We start from the raw sequence: 6,489 nt of genomic DNA on the forward strand, positions 1-6,489 counted from the left end.
AGGAGGCTCTACACTGTCAGCACAAAGCCTGTTGCAGGGTTTGAATTCATGAACTGTGAGATCATGACCTGAGCCAAAACCTAGAGTCGGACGCTTAACTGATTGAGCCATCCAGACACCCTCTCATTATAATTTTATTTGCATTTCCCTAATGATCGGTGATGTTGAGCAGTTTTTTGTGTGCTTATTTGCCTTTTTTAATATCTTCTTTAGAGAAATGTTGGTTCAACTCTTTTCCCTGTTTTTGAATTGAGTTGTTTGATTTGTTGAATTGAGTTTTGGGGATTCTCTTTATAATTTGGATATTAATCTCCTATGACACATGTGATTTCAAATATTTTCTCCCATCCCATAGGTTACCTATTTACTCTGTTGATAATGTCTTTTGATGCACAAAATATTAACGTTTTCATAAAGTCTGATTTCTCTTATTATTTTTTTGTTGCCTGTGCCTTTGGTGTCATTTCCAAGAAACCACTGCCAAATCCAATGCTATGAATCTTTTGCCTTATGTTTTCTTTTAAGAGTTTTGCAGTTTTAGCTCTTTCATTTAGTTATTCAATACATTTTTAATTTTTATATATGATTTTAAGCAATGATATACCTTCATTCTTTGCATGTGGATATCTCATTTTCCCAGAACTGTTTGTTGAAGACTGTCTTTTTCCCATTGAGTGGTCTTGTCAAAAATCATGTGAAGATTTATTTCTGAGCTCTGTATTTTATATTATTGGTTTATATGTCTGTTTTTATGCCAATTTGACACTCTTTTGGTCCCTATAGCTTTGTACTTAGTTTTGACGTTAGGAAATGTAAAATCTTCATCTTCTAAATTCCTTGGAATTCACTCTTGCCAGAGGATAAGGGCTTGGGAAAATTTTCTGCCTCTGTCTGCAGCTCTGAGATCAGAAGCAAAAATCAGCAATCTCATCACAAATCCCCAATATTTAAAGTATACTTCCTCTTGGTCCAGTTTGGCTCTCGCAAGCTGTGTGCTAGCTGCTTTTAGAGTACATGGACAGTTGCCTGCCATGAGGGTGGGGATTGAGAGATGGGTAGCTCCTATTCTGTTAAGAGGTGAAATTGACCAAAAGCCACCACAATTTACTGTCCAAGCCTTCTCTTGGAAGTTGTTAGCCTTCAGTAGACCTCAGAGTTCCAAAACAGTTACATCTGACAGATTCTGATAGTGTAATTGTTGTCTAGGTGGAGAGATAGATTCCTAGTATTTCGACACTATCATCTTCCCAGAATCCTTTCAAATATATGTTTGAAACGGAAATGGAAAGGGCTTCTATGAAATATGGTAGGGAACTGGTTTGCTTCTGATGGAATGAAGTAAAGGTGGTGAGGTGGATGCGCTCAGATTATGTTCTTTTCATCTCTCCTTTCAGGTATGGCTGTGGGTAAACTATGAACAGTTTTCTCACCAAATGGGGGTAATTATAGCACCTACTTCACAGAGATCTTGTGAGTAATAAATAAGATAATGTAAAGGCATCAACAATAAAAAATGGAGGTGAGCTGTCGCCTCTTCACTCTTTATTCTCCTTCTTATGACGTGTCATCCGGAGAAGAACATGTTCATGCATTCCAACTGATTATTTTTAGACAAACTGCATTCCCAGATGAATTAACAAATCATTGGAGCTTCCTTCAGTGATTCCAGAACTCCGCCCTCATCAAGAGATGATATTAGAATTGTGAACAATGAATATTCTCCCCTGTGTCCCTTATATTCTAGTTATACATAGAATAGAAACACAAAACCCCGCAGTCTAGTTTGAACAGCATTTCTATAGCTACCTCAATCAAAAATAAACTCAGTGTCATACGAACTGAGGGAGTTGAAGATAATATTATATTTCACGAAATGAAGTCACTTTTAAAGGTGATTTTCTAAGGTCTAAAAATAGTGAGTTTCCTTTTGGTGTGTCCTCATGGGTTTGTAAACTTTGTAAAATGTCGAGACATGACATTACAGTTGAATAGATTCCAAACCAGTAAGCACCAAATATACTACACATATGATCTCTTTCATTTCTAAAGGAATTTTGTGAAATAAACATAAAAAGTACACATGAGCTGTATTAAAAAATATTGGACACATTAAGCACTGACTTTGAAGTTCATATGATAATCTAATCTTAGATAACTAAATTTAAAGGATTTGTTAAATTCACAAGACAAATGCAAATTTTCCAACGTTTATGTAAAAAAATACCTTGAATCTTGTGATTCTGGTCATTACTATTGTTTACCTCCCCAAATAATTCTCACTTGATACTTCCCTTAAGAGATGTACAATGCTTATACTTCTTCTCATATAAGAGTTACTAATCATTATTGTGGGGAGAAAAGCTAAAAAAACATTTTGATGAACTCAAAAACTTTGGCTTGACTGGGAAGATCAGAGTACGAAGAGATTGTATTTTCCAAAAACGTTAAAGTCCTGCTGTAAATGTTCACATTATGGTAATTTTTGACAGATTTCTGGTGAATTCTTCTTAGGGAATGGAATGGGGAGAATGTTTATGTTTTTAGTTAGATTCAAAATTAAAAACTGCCCAGATGATAGTGCTCAGAAAAATCTTCACACTCTCTCAGAAATAGGGCTCACCTCAAAAACAAATGAAAATAAAAACAGGAATCAGGAAGACAGTTTTTATCACAGAGAATGTGAGCCTGTTGCAAATCCTTAGGGACCACTGCTGCTGTCAGATTTTTAGCTCAGGGAGAAGCAGGTAAAAATAAATGTGTTAACTGGATGGAGAATTGAGTTGCTTATGTTCTCACACAGGTAAGGAGCATAGTCCCTTAAAATGGTCAGACCTCATATAATTTGATTCTTTTTTTTTTTTCAAAATATATAGTTTCATCTTATATAGCAGTGACTAAATTTCTTATATTCTTCTTTAATACCCAACTTCCTTCAACATGCCTATTGACAATAATAAATACTCACATGCAGATACACCAAGATGTTACTGGAACTTGTTGATTTAGAAATTCTCCCTGAATTTCTAGAATTTGATTTGAACCTTGAAGAATGAATAGGGATTTGTCTGATGAACAAAGAGTAAAGGAAATTTACACAGAGGATGTTGCAAATGTTCAGACCTAAAGATATCAACAAGCTGGGTGGGTGTGTAGGAGAACCATATAATTTGTCATCCAAACTGAAATACATCTGAGAGTAAAAGAGGACACTATGAATCAAAATTACATGACTTTTTAAAATGCTTATTGACCCACACATTTAAAATAATAAGCTGATATATATATATATAATTCTAATAAAATTTATTTTTAAAATAATTTTTCTAAAAATTAAGCAATACATCTGTATACTACAGAGTATTTTAAAATTCTGTCTTCAGTATTGGTCACCTGAATATGAAATTGAATAAAAGCATAATTTTTTTTGGTACATATTAATAACAAAAGAGTTTTTGGTTGTTTTCATCTCTAGATTCTGTCCCTAGTATCTAGAAAATATTCTTACATGCAAATCGAAAGGAAAGGAATGGAAAAACACATCATACAAATGGTAGTGAAAAGAAAGCTGGGGTAATAATACTTTTATTGGAGTATCAGAAATAAAACAAAAGAGGAGAAATAACTGACACCACAGACATACAAAGGATTAAAAAAGAACTATGTAGAATTATATGTCAACAAATTGAACAACCTAGAAGAAATGAGTAAACTCCTAGAAACATAAAACCTTTCAAAACTGAATCAGGAAGAAATAGAAATTTGGGCAGACTGATTACCAGCAATGAAATTAAATCATTAATCAAAAACTCCCAAAAACCAAAAATCTTAGATCAGATGGCTTCACAGATAAATTCTATCAAACATTGAAAAAAGAGTTAATACCTATTCTTCTCAAGCTATTCCAAGAAATAGGAGAGGAAGAAAAGCTTCTAAATTCATTCTATGAGTCCAGCATACCGTGATTCAGAAACCAGATAAAGACACTACAAAGAGAACTACAGGCCAGTATCTCTGATGAACATAGATGAAAAAATCCTTAATAAAATACTAGCAAACCTAACCCAACAGTACACTGAAAAAATTAATAATTCACCACAATCAAGTGCAATTAATTCCTGTGATACAAGTGTGGATTAATATTTACAAATGGTACATCACATCAGTGCTGGGAGCCTCACTGGCCTCTCTGGATGGCAGTCGCAGTGAGGAAATGGCAGCGTTTGCACAGCTCCTGTCATGAGAAACGAAAACTTGGTATCTCTTTCTGCTACTACTGGCTCATGTTGGAAATGAGCCTGCTGGTATTGACCAGGCCTCACAATGTTCCATATCAGACCCATATTCTGAACACAGATACCTCATAAGGAAAAGCATATTCCTGCCTTTACAAAAGAGATTTTATTTGAAAGCTCTGTGGATGATTGTCAAAAGCCTTTTCCTATGGGCCTTGCAGATCCAAGACTTAGATAATAAAGGGGGTTAAGAACACAAGAGTTACAATTGAGCCTGGTCCAATGCCAAAAGAGCCTGATTTAGATTTAAGGTACAGATAAGGGCAAAACATAACTTACTAATTGGTGATGCATAACAGTCCCTTCCTCAAGGCCTACATTCCACAAACACCCTCCCTTACACTGGCAGCTGGGATGAGGATAGATAAGAGTAGTTAACACATACCCAAAAGCAAAAGGTTAAACACATTTAGGGCCCCCATGGTGTTCACACATTCAGCATCAAATAGGTTTCCACAAACAAACCAGTTCAGAAACATTCATCCTCTTGAGAGCCAGACAGAATGACTCCTAGCTTATCTATATACAACTTAACCTATATATTATCCTGTTTTTCACTAAGAGCATCCTGTTAATTCTTTGGTTGTAAATTCACTATGACTGGGATAATTCTGCAGAATATCAAAAACTTGTTATCGCAAAAGGCCTCCCGTTATAGAAATTCCTTTCTCTGACTTCATGTTGTTGCTGAACCTTTAAGTAAAGACACCAAAACCGACAGGACAGAGATGCCTGCCTGGTGATCAGAAAGAATCTCGGGGCTCTCTCACTCTCTCTCTCATTGACACCATCCATCCTTCAGGGACCCCTGGACCTGCCCAAGCTGGCCTCCGACACATCAACAAGAGAAAAATAAAAAACATATGATCATTTTAATTGATGCAGAAAAAGCATTTAACAAAATATAGCAGATTGAAAGGAAAGTTTTGTCCATTCATGACAAAAACTCTTAACACAATAGGTTTAGAAGGAACATATCTCAACGTAATAAGTCATATATGAAGAATCTACAGCTAACATTGCACTCAATGGTGAAAAAGTGAGAACTTATCCATTGATATCAGGAACAAGGATGTCGACTCTCACTACTTTTATTCAACATAGTACTAGAAGTCCTATCCAAGAAACAGAAATAAAAGTCATCCGAATTGGTAAGGAAGTAAAACTTTTGCTCTTTGCATATGACATGATATAAATAACCCTAAAGACTCCACCAAAAAACTAGAACTGGATAAGTGAATTCAGAATGCAAAATCAATACAGAAATCTGTTGCTTTTGTACACGCTAATAATGAGGCAGCAGAAAAAGAGAAATTAAGAGAACAATCGTATTTACAATTGTATCCAAAATAATAAAATAACTAGGTATACACTTAACCAAAAAGGTGAAAGACATATTCTTTGAAAAACTTTAAAATACTGATGAAAGAAATTGAAGAAGACATAAATGGAAATATTCCATACTCATTAATTGGAAGAACAAATATTGTTAAAATGTCCATACTACCTAAAGCAATCTACTGATTTAGTCTAATCCTTATCAAAATAGCAAAAGCATTTTTCGCAGAACTAGAACAAATAATCCTAAAATTTGTATGGATCCACAGAAGACCCTGAATAGCCAAAACAATCCTGAAAATGAAGAATAAATTGTAAGTATCACAATCCCAGATTTCAAATTATACTACAAAACTGTAATGACCATAATAGTATCATATTGGCATAAACATAAACACATAGATCAGTGGAACAGAAACAGCCCAGAAATAAATCTACAATTATAATGTCAATTAATCTTCAACAAAGGAGGCAAGGGTATGCAATGGGAAAAAAGAGTCTCTTCAACAAATGGTGTCAGGAAAACTGGAAAGATAGATGCAAAAAAATGAAACTGGAATACTTTTTTTTACACTATATACAATAATAAACTCAAGATGAATTAAAGACTTAAATATAAAACCTGAGACTATAAAAATCTTACAGGAGGGCACAGGCAGTAATATCTCTGACTTAGGCCATAGCAACATTTTTCTAGATATGTTTCCTGAGGCAAGGGAAACAAAAGCAAAAATAAACTATTGGAACATTGAATTAAGAAGCTTTTCTGCACAGAAAGGGAAATAATAAACAAAACTAAAAGACAGCCTACTGAATGGGAGAGGATATTTGCAAATGACATATCTTTTTTTTTTTTTTT

This window comes from Crocuta crocuta, unplaced genomic scaffold (genome assembly GCF_008692635.1).
Source record: "Crocuta crocuta isolate KB4526 unplaced genomic scaffold, BGI_CrCroc_1.0 scaffold479, whole genome shotgun sequence".
NCBI classification, from domain to species: Eukaryota; Metazoa; Chordata; class Mammalia; order Carnivora; family Hyaenidae; genus Crocuta; species Crocuta crocuta.